Here is an 18,899-nt window from a genome sequence, read left to right as displayed (position 1 = left end):
TGCACCACCAGGGAAGTCCCTCTCAATATTTTTTAACTTTTTACTTTGAAATAATTTTAACTTATAGAGAAGTTATTAAGAAAAGTATAGAAATAGCTTTCATATACCTTTTATCTAGTTTAATTTTAAACATTTTGCCACTTTTCCTTTACCTTTTTTTTAACTTTTTATTTTATATTGAAGTATAGTTGATTAACAATGTTGTGATAGTTTCAGGTGTACAGCAAAGTGATTCAGTTATACATATACTTGTATATATTCCTTTTCAAATTCTTTTCCCATTTAGGTTGTTACATAATATTGAGCAGAGTTCCCTGTGCTATACAGTAGATCCTTGTTGGTTATCCATTTTAAATATAGCAGTGTGTACATGTCAGTCCCAAACTCCCTAACCCTTCCCCCCAACCCAACCATAAGTTTGTTCTTAAGTTTGTGACTCTGTTTCTGTTTTGTAAATAAATTCATTTGTATCATTTCATTTTAGGTTCTGCATGTTAGTAATATCACACTGTACTTCTCTTTCTCTGTCTGACTTATTTCACTCAGTATCACAATCGCTAGATCCATCCATGTTGCTGCAAATGGCATTAATGGCTGAGTAGTATTCCATTGTGTATATGTACCACATCTTCTTTATCCATTCCTCTGTCGATGGATATTTAGGTTGCTTCCATGTCTTGGCTATTGTAAACACTGCTGCAATGAACATTGGGGTTCCTTTACTTTTTTATTCTCTCTCCCTCTCCCTCTGTCTCTTTCTTTGTCTCTCTCTACACATACACACGCATGTTAGTGTTTTTTTTTTTTCTGAATCACTTGAGGGTAGGTTACATGTATCATGCTCCTTTAACCTACAATATTTCAATATAATGTGTATTTTTTAAGAACAAAGGTATTCTCTAATGTAGCCACAGTACATAATCGAATTCTGGAAACTTAACTTCTATGCAATTCTTTAATCTACATATCTGTTGTCAATTGTACCAATAATATCCTTATAGCATTTTTTTTCTTTTAGCGCAAAGATCCAGTCCCAGATCACCTTTTGCATTTAGTGATAGCTCTTTCTTTCCTTTATTGTAGGACAGTTCCACAGCCTTTCATGACATTAGTATTTTTTTTTAAAGAATATAGACCTGTTTATTTATTTATTTATTTAAAAAAAATTTTTTTATTTTATTTTATTTTATTTTTTTATTTTTGGCTGTGTTGGGTCTTCGTTTCTGTGCGAGGGCTTTTCTCTAGTTGCGGCAAGCGGGGGCCACTCTTCATCATGGTGCGCGGGCCTTTCACTGTCGCGGCCTCTCTCGTTACGGAGCACAGGCTCCAGATGCGCAGGCTTAGTAATTGTGGCTCACGGGCCCATTTGCTCCGTAGCATATGGGATCTTCCCGGACCAGGGCTCGAACCCGTGTCCCCTGCATTGGCAGGCAGATTCTCAACCACTGCACCACCAGGGAAGCCCCTGTTTATTTTATAGAATGTGTCTCAATTTCTTCAATGTTTTCTCATGACAGAATTTAGATTAGTTCTTTCTGGATTGGTACATAAGTGAGATCAAGGTCCTGTCCTTGTCAGGATATCGCTTTTGAAGGCACACTGTATCTGTCAGCCCCTCACTGGTGGTATTAATTTGGATTGCTAGTCAAAGTGTTGTAGTTTCTCTACCATATATATAGTTACTATTTTTCCCTCGCTCGCTCAATTGTTTCCTATTTAACAAACAACTAACATGAGATGTTAAGATCATGCAAATATGCTTCTACTTATTCGATTTTTTTCCTCTTGGATTTGCATCCATAGATGATTCTTGCTTAAAATAATTTTTGCCATGTAGTTGTTAAAATGTTGATTTATTGACTGGCATCCTACTCTAAGGAAGAGCCCTCCTCTGCCCAACAATCTCTTTCTCTCTATCTCTCTGCCCATCCATCTGTCCGTCCCTCCTCAGTATGGGCTCATGGAATCCTATATATTGAATGAGTTTTAATCCCTTACTGTACCATAGCTTACGTTTGTCTTTTTTGGAACTTGGTATGAATGGAAATCATATAATTTATGTGTGTCTGACTTCTCTTGTTCAACATGTTTTTGAGATTTGTATGCATTTTTTTGATCTCTGATTGTAGGACAGTTATTTTATTCATTCACTTGGTGACAGACATTTGGGTTTGTTCTAATTTAGGAGTCTTATGAATAAAGATGGTATTAACATTCTTGAACAAGTCCTTTTGTGGACATGCTTTCTCCTGCTAGATTTTAGGTTAGGTATCTGTTTAACTTTGTAAGAAAACTGCCCAACTTTTTTTCCACCCCATCAGCAATATATGAGAGTTCTCGGTGCTTGAAGTCTCAGCCTGTATCGTTTTAGCCATTCAAAATTAATGGATCTTCATGTGGTAGCTCATTGTATTTTAATTTGTGTTTTCCTAATGACTAATGATGTTGGCATCTTTCCCTGTGCTTATTGGCTGTCTAGCTATATGAGATAGTTATATCTTATATTAATGTTTTACCCATGTTTTAGTTGTTGTCTTCTTTTTTTTTTTTTGGCCTCACTGCATGGCTTGTGGGATCTTAGTTCCCCGACCAGAGATTGAACCTGGGCTGTGGCAGTGAAAGCACTGAGTCCTAACCACTGGACTGCCAGGGAATTCCCAGTTGTTGTCTTTTTACCTCTGATTTGAAGGAGTTTTTCTTATACTCTGCGTAAAACACCTATGCCACATACATGTGGCAGTCTATAACTTGCCTTTTACTTTTCTTCACATTATCCTTTGATCAACAGAATTTTAGAATTTTGATAAAATCTAGTTAATCCAGTTGTTCTTATATGGTAGTGCTTTTTATGTTGTCACCAATAAGTCTTTTTTACCCCACAATCACAAATATGGTCTCTTATGTTTTATACTGGAAGTTTTATAGTTTTAGCATTTGTGTTTTGATATATGATTTATCTCAAATTAATTTTTGTATATGGGGTGAGATGAGAGTTCTAGGTTCAGTTTTCTTTCACACTGATATCCAGTTATTCCAGTACCATTTGTAGAAAAGTGTATATTCTTTTCCGTAAGTTACCTTGGTGCCCTTGTGGCAAAGCAATTGACCATACATGTATAAATCTACTTCCTGTTGGTTTCCTTTTGCTTATATCTCTCTTTCTATTGTCACCCCTTTTCCACTTTCATTTATGTTGTAGCTTTCTTAGGCTCATGTTTTGTTTAGGCGCCTCACTTCCACTGTTCATTTTGTGTAGGTCTGAGACCCTATTCCTGTAGCTCTGCTTGGCTGTTAAATCTTAAGTTTCCCTGTTGATGGTGTCTGTAGACACCTTCATTGTGACCCATGGCTTTATTACTCACCTGTTATTCTGGGTTTGACTTTCTCTTTTGTTTCTGGTCATTGTAAATTTATTTTTACTTTTCTTCAGGCCAGCTTTGCATTTTAAAATATAGTATTTTATCTAATTTCCATATTTCTAGGTGTTTGCAAAGGAAAGAGCTTTTAGAATAACTAAACCACCCTAGTACTGGTAGCATGAATTTTACTGTTAAATCTTCATTTGGGATTATACTCTGTATCATTCATTGTAAAGTAACCTTATTATAAAATTACTTATTTCTTTCCTTTTGTACTCTAAATTTAATCTTGTGTAATTAATATTCCAACAACTATTTGTTTCTCACCATAATTTTTTTTAGCATACTTTTAACCATTTTTCTATTTTCAACATTTTTGAGACACTTCCTTTAGATGCTTTTTTAAATTTCAAAGTCAGATTTCACTTTGTGATTCAGTTTGTCTTTTCTCTTAAGTATTATTAAGCTTACTTTCATTCGTTGACATTAGAGCTACCTTTGGTCTTAATTCCGTCGTCACAGTAATTGTTAACTGTTGCTGTTCCTAAAAATATGTTACTATATAATCACTTTGTGAACCACCAAATATATTACTATGTGATCCAAGTTTTATTCTGTTTAGTGTGTGCTTTTAGTAATTTGAAAGGTATAGACTTTGAATCCATTGGTAATCTTTATAACTATAGCTTTGTATAATATACTTGTAGATCCATTTTATTAGGCAGTGTTTTCTTATTCCCAGTTATGTGTAGTGATAGTTGGTATGTTGCCTTTTTCTCTCTTTCTATCCTTCTTTCTCAGCACGTCATATTAATTGGTTAAATTATTTTTCTGATGTTACCTTTGTATTTTTAAAAATACTTATAATTTATTCTACAATATACTTAGATTATTTTCTTTACCAACTTTATTTTTTTTAATTTGGCCACGCCACACGGCTTGTGGGATCATAATTCCCTGACCAGGGATTGAACCCGGTCCCCAACAGTGAAAGTGAGGAGTCCTAACGACTGGACCTCCAGGGAATTCCCCTTTACCATCTTTAAATGATCTTTGCCTTTTTCCCCTCTTACCTCTTGTTAGGTTTGTAATTTCGGTGTTGTTGTCTGTAACTGTTACATTCTCTTCTGTATGCAGATTATTTAAACCAGTAAGTAATTTCATTGCTTCCCTTCAGTCCATTTTGTTTCTGTACAGTGTTCTTTGGTTGAAGTTATCTCCTCAAAGTTTTTCAGGACTAATGGGAAACAAATTCCCCAGTTTCTTGCATTTTAAAAACGTCTTTACACAGAGTTTATACTAAATGACAAAGTGGCTGGATAAGAAATTCCTCAAAAACGTCTTTACACGGAGTTTATACTAAATGACAAAGTGGCTGGCTAAGAAATTCCTCAGTCTCACTTTCTTTTCTAGCTGATGTTGTAAGCATTGCTCCGCTGTTTACTGTAGACAAGCTAAGGGCCGCCTGGGTTTTTTTTTTCTTCTTAGAGATGATTGATTTTTTTTGGTTTCACTACGCATTTTGGCAATCCAGTACTGGAATATGTCTTGGTGTTGATGCATCTATATCTCTTTCTGGATGTGCTATATTATTTTAATATCTAGTTTACATTTTTCTATCATTTCTGGGAATTTTTCTTGAATTATATGGAGAACAGTTTTTCAGTTCTTTTATTTTGGTTTTCTTCTTTGAAGCCATCAAGTATGCTTATGTTTTTTGATTCATTTTGGCCTATCATCTCTATCCTTTGTATTTTCTGTCATTTTCTTTCATAATTTATTTTTTCTCTAAAACACTTTTGGTCTGTTCATTCCCTTTGAAAATTTTCTTTCAGTCATGTCCTATGTGTACTTTCCTGTTTTTTTAGCAGTGCCTATTCTCTCTTCTGCTTCCATTTGGTCTTCATTTCAGTGGTGTTTATTTTTCTTTTACTTCTCACACACGTCAGTTCACATTTAATTTCTTTGTTCTTTGACACAACTTCGTTAAGTTTCTGTACCTCTACTTTATATATCTTGTGCTATAGAGGTAAAGTTTAAATTTGTGGCACACTCTTTAACTATGATTTTCATCTGCTTCATAGGTACTTTTTTCTGTTTTTCCTTTTGATTTCCATTTTGTTTCCTTCTTATATTCATAGCATCGATTTTTTAAAGAAATTTCTGCTCATTATTCAATGAGGAACATTTTTCCTGAGCCTGCTATTTGCAAAAGATCACCTCAGAGAGGGCTAGAGTAATGTTCTAGACTAAAACCTTCTTTAAATTCTCTTTATGACACTATTTTTTAAAAATTATTGTTATTTTTATTTATTTTTATTGAAGTATGGTTGATTTACAATATTGTGTTAGTTTCAAGTATACAGCATAATGATCCAGTATATTTGCAGATTATATTCCATTATAAGTTATTATAAGATAAAAGGTACAATTTCCTGTGCTATATAGTATATCCTTGCTGCTTATCTAATTAATATATAGTAGTTTGTTAATCTCATACCCCTAATTTGTCCCTCCCTCCTCTCTCCCCTTTGGTAACCACAAATTTATTTTCTGTATCTGTGAGTCTGTTTTGTATATACATTCATTTGTATTATTTTTTAGATTCCACATATAAGTGATATCCTATAGCATTTGTCTTTCTCTGTCTGGCTTATTTCACTGAGTATAGTATTCTCTAGGTCCATCCACATTGCTGCAAATGGCAATATTTCGTTCTTTTTTATGGCTGAGTAATATTCTATTGTATGAGAGAGAGAGAGAGAGGGAGTGTGTGTGTGTGTGTGTGTGTGTGTGTGTGTGTGTGTGTGTATCACATCTTCTTAATCCAGTAGTCTGCTGATGGGCACTTGAGTTGCTTCCGTGTCTTGGCTATTGTAAATAGTGCTGCTATGATCATTGGGGTGCATGTATCTTTTCGAATTAAGTGTTTTTGTTTTTTTCTAGGTATATTCCCAGTAGTGGAATAGCTGGATCATATGGTAGCTCTATTTAAGGGGTAGTTAAGGTAGTTTTTTTAAGGCGCCTCCATACTGTTTTCCACAGTGACATAGTTACATTCCCACCAACAGTGTACAAGACTTCCCTTTTCTTCACATACTCTCCAACATTTGTTATTTGTAGACTTTTTGATGATAGCCATTCTGATAGGTGTTAGGTGAAACCTCATTGTGGTTTTGATTTGCGTTTCTCTAATATTTAGTGGTGTTGAGCATCTTTTCATGTGCCTATAAGCCATCTGCATGTCTTCTTTGGAAAACTGTCTATTCAAGTCTTCTGCCCATTTTTGATTGGATTGTTTGGTTTTTTGATATTGAGTTATATGAGCTGTTTGTATATTTTGGATATTAACCCCTTGTCAGATGCATCATTTGCAAATATTTTCTCCCATTTTGTAGGTTGTCTTTGTGTTTTGTTGATGTTTTCCTTTGCTTCGCAAAAGCTTTTAAGTTTAATTGGGTCCCATTTTCTTATTTTTGCTTTTATTTACTTTGCTTTAGGAGACTGAGCCAAGAAAATATTTCTACTATTTATGTCAAAGAGTGTTTTGCCTATGTTCTCTTCTAGGTGTTTTATGGTTTCATGTTTATGACAGTATTTTTATTTGTAATTTATTTCTTTTGATTATATGACCTGAACAAAAGAAATCCACATAGCAGGGTAACTAATGGTATAAAGACTCTCAGTCCTCTCTTAGCCTCTCTGTGCTACCCCCATTTGGGGTTTCATCATTGAGCTCTGGCCTCCTCTGATTTCTGCTTGCAGCCAGACTGGACCCAGGGATATGCTGGCTGCTGGTCAGTCTGTCTAGCCTGTTGTATTGACTTACAGAAGGGATTCTTGACTTGGCAACACAAGCGTCCCCCTCACTTTGGAACTGCGTCATACTGTTTTGTTTTGTTTCCTGAGATGTGAAGCCAGAAGTGTTTTTGCTAAATATACTCCTTCATTTGTTGTTGTTGTTGTTTTATTTTTTGGCCACACGCCATGTGGGATCTTAGTTCCCCGACCAGTGATCGAACCCGCAACCCCTGCAGTGGAAGTGCAGAGTCTTAACCACTGGATGGCCAGGGAAGTCCCTGTTGTTGTTTTAGTATTTAATATTTTTGGTAACCCATCCTTGTTTTGTCTAATTTTCAAAGATGATAAATAACCATGAGTTAAATTTTTGAATCTGTGCTCCACCAAGCTCAGTGTTAGATACATTGCATAAGTAATTATTAAGTGATTTTTTTACATATGTATTTTTGTCTGGTTATGTGTATACATGGCTGAAAATAGTTGACAAACTTATTAATATGTGTAGTTTTTAGTATATGGTTGAACAAGAAGAAGGTTTGCTGTAAATGTCATTTACTTATTCACATCTGGTAAAATATAAGATTACTGTCACTGAATGAATTATTAGGCTTAGCCTGTACACTGTCATTGGCACCTTCATCATTGGTTAATGCTCTTTGTATAGATGGTGTTCTGAAATAAACTGAATTTCATTTCTTCTGGAAATCCTGGCAGAACCATTTGTTTTAATTATTTGTCTACATGGGAGAAGAGAAGACTTCGTGGTATTTAAGGCTTTTACCAAAAGTATGAGATGATGTTATAGTCATTTGTATTCTTTAAAGGTATCACTTGACAATGTAATCTGTTTCATTGTTTTCTTTTCTTTCCCAAAATTGAAAAGATTTTTGTTATAATACCCATTTAGATATACTGCTTTTGTAGTGTTATAATCCCTACTTGTTTGGCTGAATATAGATAGAATTTTTGCATTAGTGAACAAAAATATTGAAACACCTGGTCGTTTTGCTACAAGAAGTTTTTTTGTTAAATTATTTTAATATTACGGTGTATATCACCACGCTTATCATCTCAACTTAATGAGATAACTAGGTGAAGGTATGAATGAACCTTGAAGTTGGGTATAAGAAAGCTGAAAAAATAAGTAGCAAAAATTTACTTATTAATTTCATACAATCTGAGTCATCTAATTCATGAGAAATGAAATCTTGACATTCTAAATAGCATTAATTTGAGTTGTAGAGCAAAGTCATTGTTTTGCCCCCTTCCCAAGCAGTGAGGGCCCTATAACAGTATCTAGAGAGAGATTTGGCAATGTCAAAAAGCTTTATTGATGCATACATCAATAGGTATAAATTTTGCATAAGCAAAAAGAAACAAAACAAAAATAAACAAGCGGGACTGCATCAAAGTAAAAAGCTTTTGTACAGCAAAGGAAACAACCAACAAAATGAAAAGGCAGCCTACCTAGTGGGAGAAAATATTCGCAAATCATATATCAGATACGGGGTAGTATCCAAAATATATTAGGAACTCATACAACTCAAAAAACAACTAATCCAATTAAACAATGATCAAAGGACCTGAATAGACATTTTTCCAAAGAAGACATATGGATAGCGAACAGATACCTGGAAAGATGCTCAGCATCACCAGTCATCAGGGAAATGCAAATATAAAATCACAATAAGACATCACTTCATACCTGTTAGGAAGGCTTTTATGAAAAAGACAAGAAATAACAAGTGTTGGTGAGAATGTGGAAAAAAGGGAATCCTAGTGCACTGTTGATGCAAATGTAAATAGGTATAGCCATTGTGGAAAACAGTATGGAATTTCCTTAGAAAATTAAAAATAGAACTACCATGTGATCCAGCAATCCCACTTCTGGGTATACATCTGAAAGAAATGAAATCGCTATCTGGAAGAGATATCTGTACCCCCATGTTCATTTCAATATTATTCACAGTAGCCACAGTAGCCATGTGGAAACAACCTAAGTGTCCATTAATGGATGAATGGATAAAGTTGTAACAACATGGATGAATCTTGATGGCATTATGCTAAATGACATTAATTCAGACAGAGAAAGAAAGACAGATACTGTATGAACTCACTTATATGTGGGATCTAAAAACACTGAACTCATAGAAAGTAAATTAGTGGTTTCCAGGGGCCAAAGAGTGGGGGGAAATGGGGAGTTGTTGGTCAAAGGGTACAAACTTTCAGTTGTAAGATGAATAATTTCTGGATCTAATGTATAACATGGTGACTATAGTTAGCAGTACTGTACTGTATGTTTGAAAGTTGCTTAAGAGAGTAAATCTTAAATGTTCTCAGCACACACAAAAAAATGGTAACTATGTATGGTGATAGATGTGTTAACTAACCTTATTGTGGTAATCATGTCAAAATATATATGTATATCAAATCATAAAACTGTACACCTTACACTTAACAGGTTATATGTCAATTACCTCTCAATAAAGCTAGAAAAAATAGATATAATTTTTATAGATGATCTTAACTGCTACTTTCATTTTAGATAAACCTACTTAATCAGGCTTTTTATCTACCTGCTTTCAGGCTTTTTTATCCTTTGAGGAATAAAGTTAAGTGTGCTTATAGATCAACATGTATGCTAATTTCTGTTGAAGATACAGTTTCACTTTCTTATCATTTGTGTGTTCACATTTTTAATTAACATTAACATTTTTAATTTCCTTGAAGAACTTTTCCTTTGCAGTCACAACTTGACTAACTGGTGCGAGAGGACTAGCATTCATCCTGTCTCGGCTTTTGACATGCCTTCCTCACTAAGTTTAATCATTTCTAGCTTTTGACTTAAAGTGAGGGACATGTGACTCTTTCTTTCACTTGAACACTTAAGAGGCTATTGTAAGGTTATTAATTGGCCTAATTCCATATTATTATGTCTCAGGCTATAGTGAGACCTGAGGAGAGAGACGGGGAGTGGTCGGTTGGTGGGACAGTCAGAACACACTCAACATTTATTAAGTTTACTGTCTTGTATGGACGTGGTTCATGGCACCCCAAAACAATTACAGTAGTAACGTCAAAGATCACTGATCAGTGATTACCGTAACAAATAAAATGATAATGAGGAGTATATTTATTAAAATTTCCCCACTTACCATAAAATGTCTTTCTTTGCACTGTTGGTTTTTTTGAATTGTTTCTAGACAAGGTCCACACATTGCATTTGGTTGGCTCTTTAACTTTTAGATCAGCAAATCTATAGGAATATTATAGTATTTTCACTTGTAAACTTGCCTTATTAACCTTTTAAATTTTTCCTTGGTTGAGCTGTAGTTTATTTTTAAAATAAGGGAACATTCTATGATGAATTTAAATATCCATCAGCACTTTGTATTTTTTCATGAATCCTCAAAACAGCCTAATGAAATAAAGTAATATTTTAATGGCTGCCTTTCCAGAAATTATCTGTGTAGTCCCTACTATGGTATTGTGCACTTAATAACACTGGTGTGGAGCTAAAGCAGCATGTTCTTTGGCCATAGCTGGCCTCATGGTCTTCCTATTTCACCCATTCTACCATTATGATCACAGGCATATTCTTAAAAGTCTTTGAAGTTGGGAATGATAACATGATGCCCAGTTCAAAAGAGATACTCAAATATTTGATTGAATTATTATGAATTACTTATTTAAATATTCATGAGTAGATGAATTATCTCTGGAAACCTCAGGGTTTCATAATGACTGCAGACACAAAAGTAGATGCAGGGCAGGAAGAGCATACTCTAGAAGTGAAGACAAAGTAACTGAGACCCCAAAATTAAGTGAACACTTCTTGAGTAAGTATAAACTGAAAGGTTAGACCTGATTAGACTGTTGTACGTAGAGGAATAGCAGATTTTTATCAGTAACAAATCTTTTTTACTGAAAAATTAGACTTTTGGGAATAGTGACAAAATGGGAAGAATGTTACATTGATCACTCGTTACTGTTTTGGGCTGCAGTTAAAACTGGTCACTGGGAGAGTGAATGGTTGATTTCAATCATCACAAAAGGAAGAAACCACCAATGAAGTGCAAAGTAAAACAGCCCTTTGGTCTGCAGAAGAAAAATGCCACCGTTTTTATCTGAGAATGGCCATCAGAGGCAGATGGCCGATTTTCTTCTGTTAAGTCCTGGTGTGTGAGTGGAGGGTGTGGGTGGTGTGTATTTGGACCAGTACTGTCTTGAGTTGCATCTCAGTTCTGGGTCTATGATACCTTGCTGGTGTGTGTGTGTGTGTGTGTGTGTGTGTGTGTGTGTGTGTGTGTGTGTGTGTGTGTGTGTGTGTGTGTGTGTGTGTGTGTGTGTGTGTGTTGGGTTGGCCAAAAAGTTCGTTCGGGTTTGTCCAGAAGATGGCTCTCCGTTCTGGGTCTATGATACCTTGCTGGTGTGTGTGTGTGTGTGTGTGTGTGTGTGTGTGTGTGTGTGTGTGTGTGTGTGTGTGTGTGTGTGGGTTGGCCAAAAAGTTCGGGTTTGTCCAGAAGATGGCTCTAGTAGTGCTTAGTTGTCTTTAACTTTATTCGAAACAATTTTGTTAGATTGTATTGTGACAGCTGTCATACCAGCGTGCACTTAAAAAAAAACTTATCAAAATTGGTAATTTTTGTGTAGCATTTTAATATTGAAGATGGAAGAAAAAAAGCAACATTTTTGGCATATTGTGCTTTATTATTTCAAGAAAGGTAAAAATGCAACTGAAACACAAAAAACGGTTTGTGCAGTCTATGGAGAAAGTGCTGTGACTGATCAAACACGTCAAAAGTGGTTTGCGAAGTTTCGTGCTGGAGATTTCTCGCTGGACGATGCTCCACGGTCGGGTAGACCAGTTGAAGTTGACAGCGATCAAACTGAGATGTTAACTGAGAACAATCAACGTTATACCACAAGGGAGATAGCTGCTGACATACTCAGAATATCCAGCTCAAGCGTTGAAAATCATTTGCACCACCTTGGTTATGTGAATTGCTTTGATGTTTGGGTTCCACATAAGTTAAGTGAAAAAAACCTTCTTGACTGTATTTCCACATGCAATTCTCTACTTAAACATAACAAAAACGTTCCGTTTTTAAAACAAATTGTGACGGGCAAGGAAAAGTGAACACTGTACAATGTTGTGGAATGGAAGAGATCATGGGGGAAGTGAAATGAACCACCACCAGCCACACCAAAGGCTGGTCTTCATCCAAAGAAGGTGATGTTGTGTATATGGTGGGATTGGAAGGGCATCCTCTATTATGAGCTCCTTCCGGAAAAACAAATGATTAGTTGCAACAAGTACTGCTCTCAATTAGACCAACTGAAAGCAGCACTCGACAAAAAGCGTCCGGAGTTAGTCAACAGAAAACACGTAATCTTCCATCAGGATAACACAAGACCGCATGTTTCTTTGATGACCAGCCAAAACTCTCACAGCTTGGCTGGGAAGTTCTGATTCATCTGCCATATTCACCAGACATTGCGCCTTTGGATTTCCATTTATTTTGGTCTTTACAAAATTATCTTAATGGAAAAAATTTCAGTTCTCTGGAAGACTGTAAAATGCACCTGGAACAGTTCTTTGCTCAAAAAGATAAAAAGTTTTGGGAAGACGGAATTCTGAAGTTGCCTGAAAAATGGCAGAAGGTTGTGGAACAAAAGGGTGAATACGTTGTTCAGTAAAGTGTTTGGTGATAATGAAAAATGTGTCATTTATTTTTACTTAAAAACCAAAGGAACTCTTTGGGCAACCCAATATATATATCCCCTCCCCCACCTTTTTTTTTTTTAAGATTTCTATCTTAGAACAAATAATGTCTGACGCTTAGATGGTTAACCTTCAGTTTATCATGGTAACTGAACTGTACAGAAACCAAACCACAGGTACTCTTGAAAATATTTCAGTATCCATTCATTTGTAAGAGGAATTTCAGGGTTAGAGTTAGGTTGAGTCAAACATATGGCAGAATCCAAAGGATTCATATTGTTTACTCAAACTGGAATGAAACTAATTGTTCTCTGTTTGTTCCTGTAAGTACATTTGTCTATAGGCAAGGTAAGGTTCCTTTTTAAAAGGGCGTGGTTTTGTATTGGGAGCTCTGGAGCTGAGGAAGTGAGGTCTACTGCTCTGGGCCACACTGCCACCTGGGGGCTAATAGGAAACTCTGTCACGGTGTTATAGTCAGTGCCAGAAATCTTTGAAATTGACCTTGGTTCTATTAAGACAAATACCGAAACACCATTATCTGTAGGCACGAAAATAATGCTGTAGGCTTACCTAGTAATGTGGTATGATACAATATTATAAAAGCATATTTAAAAATTTAATGTGATACTTCCATATTACTTTTTTTTACTGTCTTGTACTTTTCCCCTATATTTTAGGATATTACCAACTATCTTGAGACAAAGTTAATGTACATTTCCTGGATCCTTTTATATGTATACTGCTACTTAGTACTTATAAAGAGTATTTTATGCATACTGGTAAAAGTTTCCAATTTATACCATAAAACTGATTACTCAATGAATGTCCTTTTCCTAGCCCAAATATTTTGAACATAGGTAAGCATTTTTATAATGTTGATATGTATGCAGTTATTTAATTTGCATGTTTTTCTGAAAGGTGATTTTCTTTTATTAAGTATAATGCTATTGGATTATTTGACACTTTAAAATGTATAACTGAAGTACAAAAATTGTATGGTTCCACTTATATGAGGTGCCTACGACAGTCAAATTCATAGAGACAGAAAGCAGGATAGTGACTCTCAGGGGCCGGGGAGAGGAGGGAGAGAATTGGAAGTTAGCGTCTGATGGGCACAGAATTTCAGTTTGGGATGATGAAAAAGTTCAGGAAATGGATAGTGGTTGGTGATGGTTACACAACAGTGTGACTGTACTTTTTTTTTTTTTAATTTTTTTGGCTGCGTTGGGTCTTCGTTGCCGTGCACGGGCTTTCTCTAGTTGCGGCGAGCAGGAGCTACTCTTCCTTGCGGTGCGCGGGCTGCTCATTGCAGTGTCTTCTCTTGTTGCAGAGCTCAGGCTCTAGGCATGCAGGCTTCAGTAATTGTAGCACCCAGGCTCAGTACTTGTGGCACGTGGGCCCTAGAGCATAGGCTCAGTAGTTGTGACTTGTGGGCTTCAGTAGTTGCGGTGCGCAGGCTCAGTAGTTGTGGTGCACGGGCTTAGTTGCTCTGTGGCCTGTGGGATCTTCCCGGACCAGGGCTCGAACCTGTGTGTCCCCTGCATTGGCAGGCAGATTCTTAACCACTGCGCCACCAGGGAAGTCCCTGTGACTGTACTTAATGCCACTGAATTGTACGCTTAAAAATGGTCAACATGGTAAATTTTATGTTTTATACACTTTACCACAATCGAAAATGTATTACTGTACTAGTAGTGTTGAATGGTACCCTTTCTTAGGGCATAGGAAGGAGTAGGTACATGAATTTAATTTTGAAAAGCACATGTTAGGTGCTAGAAGCTTTACATATAGAAAGCTAGAATCCTATGAGGTATATACTTATTAATAACTTTCTTTTACCCATTAAGAAGCTAAAGCTCAAAGACGTTTGTTTGTAACAAATTTACAAACAGCCTACTGTTTGCTCAACTCAGGATAATTTGTCTGAAGTGCAAAACTTCTAAGCTAATAAAAGATGTAGCTGAGGCTTGGATCTATTTCTGCCTCATTCTAAGGCAGGTACTCTTCCTCTTCTAGAACCTTGCCTTCCACGAGAATATCGCAGCTTCATGTCACAATGAAATACTGACATGGCATTCTGTTATACTATAGATTCTGACATGTTACGGTTCAAGACTGGAAAGAAAAAAATCACATAGCAGCAGTGGGAACACCCCGAGATAACCCCAAGCTGTGTGTAACATCTGTGGGCTTTAAAGAGTTCATGTCTAATTTGAGTAGACTGTGTATGGTGGGAATGACTCATGTACCATGTCATCTATTACAGTATTTTTTATTTTGAATGAGTTTCCCATCAGATACAAAGTCAGTGCTTCTCTTTAGAATACCAAGCGTCTCTAAGGGAAGAGATTCACTCTTGTATCCGTTTGCTATTTTAAATTGCATCCGTCATTCCTATCTGCTTTTCTTGCTTTCCTTTGGGAGACTCCCTCCTTCCAACGGAAGAAAATGAAAGTTTTCTCATCATGATAAATAATTTAATGGAAAATGTCTCCATATAAGTACGATTTTCAAACTCGAGTCATAGAATCAGTGTTTTCCAAAATACTATAAACAAAAGACTTCTGGAATAAACAACAGATAATGATCTGGGCAGTCCCTTTATATTTGTAGTAACCTGATTTCACATATGTACCTTTCCAATTACCCTTCAGAAATGGAATATTTGATGTACTGTAAAACTGAATCAATCCTACTTCTCTTGAGCCCTAGTACTTTTAACTGTCCTTAGCAGCCATGGAAGTAATCCCCCAGTAAGAATGTAATTGCTAAATCACTGCCTAATTACTTGATTTTCTTTACTTACAAAAATGAGTAATATTTGGTAAAATACCTAGATTTTAAAATGACGTTATGTTATCTGATTACAGAGAAACAGTTTACATATTTTCTTAACATGTTCCACAAAACCCTTACAGTACTGAAACACTCTGGAATGCTTCTTTGGAAGCCAAGGAGCTTGTTGCTGACATAGTAATAATTTGGTTGTTTGCACATTTTATAAAATATTAAAATGTAAGTTACCATATTCCTTAAATAACTCATGGTGAGATGTTATCTCTGAAGTGTTGGCTTGTGAGTAGGAGGGAAATTATATGTTACAGTGTTATATAAAACTGACTCATATGGGTGGGTAAAAAATCCTGAGAATACCAGGACACCCACACTTGCAAAAGCCAATATGTGCCATTTCTCTTTACACCCTGTTCCAGCAGGCTGCTTAAGTGAGCTGTATTCATTAAAGAAATTGCAATACTTTTTTTTCATTGCCTTGGTGAAAACTTCCTGTTAAAAAAAGTGAAATAACATTTTTTATCCTTTAGGATAAAAAGTTTGATTCACTATTTGAAGTAATTCACTTCAACGTGCTTGTGTTTTTTTTTTTTGTTTGTTTGTTTTAATTAGTTAAAATCAAGAGAATAAAACACACCTGCTTTTGGAATATTTTAGAATATTTATTAAATCCTAAGTAAACACAATTAAATATTTTTTAGCAAGTAGTATTCCGGGTCTTGATAAACAGCTAACTCACGCTGTTTTACTGATAGTGACAAAAAGAGAAGAATGTTACATTGGTCAGTAGTTAACTGTTACTTGCAGCAGTTAAAACTGGTCACTGGGAGAGTGAATGGTTGATTTGTAGTAACATTAAATATTCTTATATATATATTTGTTGTATTATCCAAAGTGTTGTTTTGGTAGGTTTTCACAAATTATATTTTGTTTGTATGGAGATTTTTTTGTTGTTTGATTTTTAAAGACTGCTTTCTAGGTTCTTTCACTACATGCTAACTAAGACTTATTGTTTTTTTGGAATTCTCTTTCCTCTTTTAACCAAGATTCTTTGTCCAAACTCAGAATCGCAACCAATACTTTAAAAAAAAAAAAGTTTTTATTTAGTTGACAAGAATGCTAACTTCATTTGAAAACAGCAAAAGGTGAGCTCTTGCTGTGAAACAAGCCCCTAAAGAAACCCTTTATGTTATTTAATTGTTTTAAGATCTCTGCAATGGTGGTGGTGTTATCCCAGCTTTTTTAAAGAGAAAGCTGTAGCTTTGAGAGATAAAGTAACTTGTCCATCTAATGACATAGTTGGGATTTGAACCTAGACGAAACCTCTGTTCTCAGTTTTTATTGTGTTATAACCATAATATATCTACATTTGTACATAAATCTTTTTTTGAGAGGTGTTTTGCTGCTGCTTACAGATGTAGCATATATGTGATTTCTATTGCATTGCATGCCTGTCTCAGACTTTGTTTTAAAAAAAATCTAACAAGGAAATGGTCTCCTTTGTCTTCTCAAAAAGAGATTGTATTCAAACTGATGTCTATTATGATTATTATGGTTACATTTTTTAAATGAATTTAAAATTATTAATCATATTCTTAATCTGATAATGATTAAAATAATTCTCCTTATGACCAGATAGTTTTTTATCTTAGAATGTTCATACCTCATCATGTAGCTAAAATAGTGATCAAATAACCAATATTATTTTTATGAGCTGCTGGCTTTAGTAAAGAGGAAGCACGAAAGTATTTTAAGTAACTTTAATTTCTGTGATATATCTATATATAGATATAGATATATTAGGTATGTATATATGTTTATCTTTGTGTGTTTGTGTGTGTCAGATAAAATTTTAATTAGAGTATGTTGCACATGTAGAAAACTATTGATTTGCCATTCTTTCAGAGTCTTTTTTTAGTCAATGAAAAGTTAATTTGATCAGCAGGGACCTATAGAGGTTTAATTTTAAATTATAATCAATTGTACTTGTATTTGTGGTGATCATTACTTGGATTCATGTAGAATCTTTGTTTTTTATCACTTACACTTTAATTTCTATGATCTCATTTTAGATGTTACTCCTACTGTATGCAGGTACATACGTCGAGGTGGATAATTCTTGATGATTTTCTCAATGTTGAGTATTCCCAGATAGGAGTAGAATTCAAGATGTTTATGACAGCTGATCTTAGTTCTCACCACCAAATCATTGTGTGCAAATATGTTTCTCAGATCTGTGAGAAATTTTTATTTTGTCATTTTATCTTGATGATAAAAAATAAGTTGCATAGGTAAAAAACTAATTTCCAGAATGAATTCCCAATTGGAATGACTTAGAATGACTTAGAATTAGAATTAGACTTTGTTTCTCAAACAGGGTCCAACTACCCAGTTTGTTTTGTGAGGTCATTTCAAATAAATATCCATTGAATGGCTCTGCATTGGGCACAGAGAGAGGCCCGTGAAATGCAGAAATGAATAATACAGTGTCCTATCTTCAAGAGATACACTGCCTAGGGCTTCTCTGGTGGCACAGTGGTTAAGAATCCGCCTGCCAGTGCAGGGGTCACGGGTTCGAGCTCTGGTCCAGGAAGATCCCACATGCCTCGGAGCAACTAAGCCCGTGTGCCACAACTACTGAGCCTGCGCTCTAGAGCCCATGAGCCACAACTACTGAGCCCGAGTGCCACAACTACTGAAGCCCGCGTGCCTGGAACCTGTGCTCCGCAACAAGAGAAGCCACCACAATGAGAAGCCCATGCACCGCAATGAAGAGTATTCCCCGCTCAACGCAACTAGAGAAAGCCCACATGCAGCAACGAAGATCCAACGCAGCCAAAAATAAATAAATAAAATAAATTAATTAAAAAAAAAAAAAGAAATACACTGCCTAGGGGTCTTCCTTGGTGGTCCAGTGGTTAAGACTCCGTGCTTCAACTGTAGGGGGCATGGGTTCGATCCCTGATCAGGGAACTAAGATCCCACATCCCACATGCCGCATGGTGTGGCCAAAAAGAAAAAAGAAATACACTGCCTAATAGCAGAAGATACATAAAGAAATTCTCTTACAGTGTGATAGATGTCACAGTAGAAGGATGTTCAGAGTATAGAGGGGATATTGAATGAAGATGGAAGCATGGAACAAAGGTGGTCTGAGAATGTTTCTCAAGAGACTAAGCTAGGTTTCGGGAAGGACAAATACACATTTACTAACAGAGTGG

General features: G+C 35.6%; 1 protein-coding gene and 1 long non-coding RNA gene across 15 annotated transcripts in view; one reads left to right on the top strand and one right to left on the bottom strand.

Moving 5' to 3' along the window:
* The window catches only part of ZRANB3 (zinc finger RANBP2-type containing 3), a gene marked incomplete at its 3' end in the record, with an annotated part of 251,504 nt that overhangs the window by 32,274 nt on the left and 200,331 nt on the right, over positions 1 to 18,899 (top strand). The window lies entirely within an intron of this gene.
* LOC309662806 lies at positions 1,694 to 11,518 on the bottom strand. Its single transcript, XR_014264981.1, has 2 exons — positions 4,761 to 11,518; positions 1,694 to 4,700 (listed from the first exon to the last, which is right to left on the bottom strand). It is a non-coding gene; the product is annotated as an uncharacterized lncRNA (long non-coding RNA).

The sequence above is a fragment of the Balaenoptera physalus genome (genome assembly GCF_965194825.1).
Source record: "Balaenoptera physalus genome assembly, chromosome: 6".
Classification (NCBI taxonomy): Eukaryota; Metazoa; Chordata; class Mammalia; order Artiodactyla; family Balaenopteridae; genus Balaenoptera; species Balaenoptera physalus.
The sequence above is the reverse complement of the archived record's forward strand: the minus strand, read 5'-3'. Positions and strand labels throughout refer to the sequence as shown.